Source organism: Octopus bimaculoides, chromosome 11, assembly GCF_046866305.1.
Source record: "Octopus bimaculoides isolate indiv1 chromosome 11, ASM4686630v1, whole genome shotgun sequence".
In the NCBI taxonomy this organism is placed as follows: domain Eukaryota; kingdom Metazoa; phylum Mollusca; class Cephalopoda; order Octopoda; family Octopodidae; genus Octopus; species Octopus bimaculoides.
The window spans coordinates 48,770,585-48,771,234 of NC_142938.1; positions in this window are offsets into that span (position 1 = coordinate 48,770,585).

The following is a 650-nucleotide window of genomic DNA, read 5'->3' on the forward strand; positions in this document are numbered from 1 at the left end:
GACACAGGTGTCCAAAAAGAGGGAGTCCCAGTGCACTCTGGATGCCTGGAACATACAATGGCAATCAGCCAGATCATTAAAGAAGTAAAGAAGAACAATAGCTCTCAGCAAATCTTAACCACGTGTTCTCCATCAGCTAATCTAAGTAGACATGCTTGTGAGGTCGCACATGGATTTACTAAAGAGTTCACTGTGGGAAATGTCACTACCAAATGGCAGAGACTCGAGCAGGACTTAATAGCAAAGTGAATGTTTATCCGTGGTCCAGTTCGTGGCTGCTATATATCTACTACAAGACATGTGGGGAAAGCACTCACAAGGGCCAGAAACTGATGACAATACAGATCATCTATGAAAACTCAGTCTGCAGGGTCTTCATTAATAATTTATCATTCATGAACGCTCTGTACTTATAGCACTATCAGCCCAAGGAACACGGCAGACTCTCAGCTCGCCGGAGAAGATGATTGCATAGTCATGTATGAAATTCAACCCAGGGGAAATTTTAGAATTTGAGTATCCTGAAAGGAAAACTAGCAAACAATAACAACAGTATTCAGTGATTTGAGATTCCAGCAATTCGGAAGAAGAAAGCCTCTGCCTTGGGAGGAATTATGACAGTATCTAGAATGACAACGGAAACACCAAAG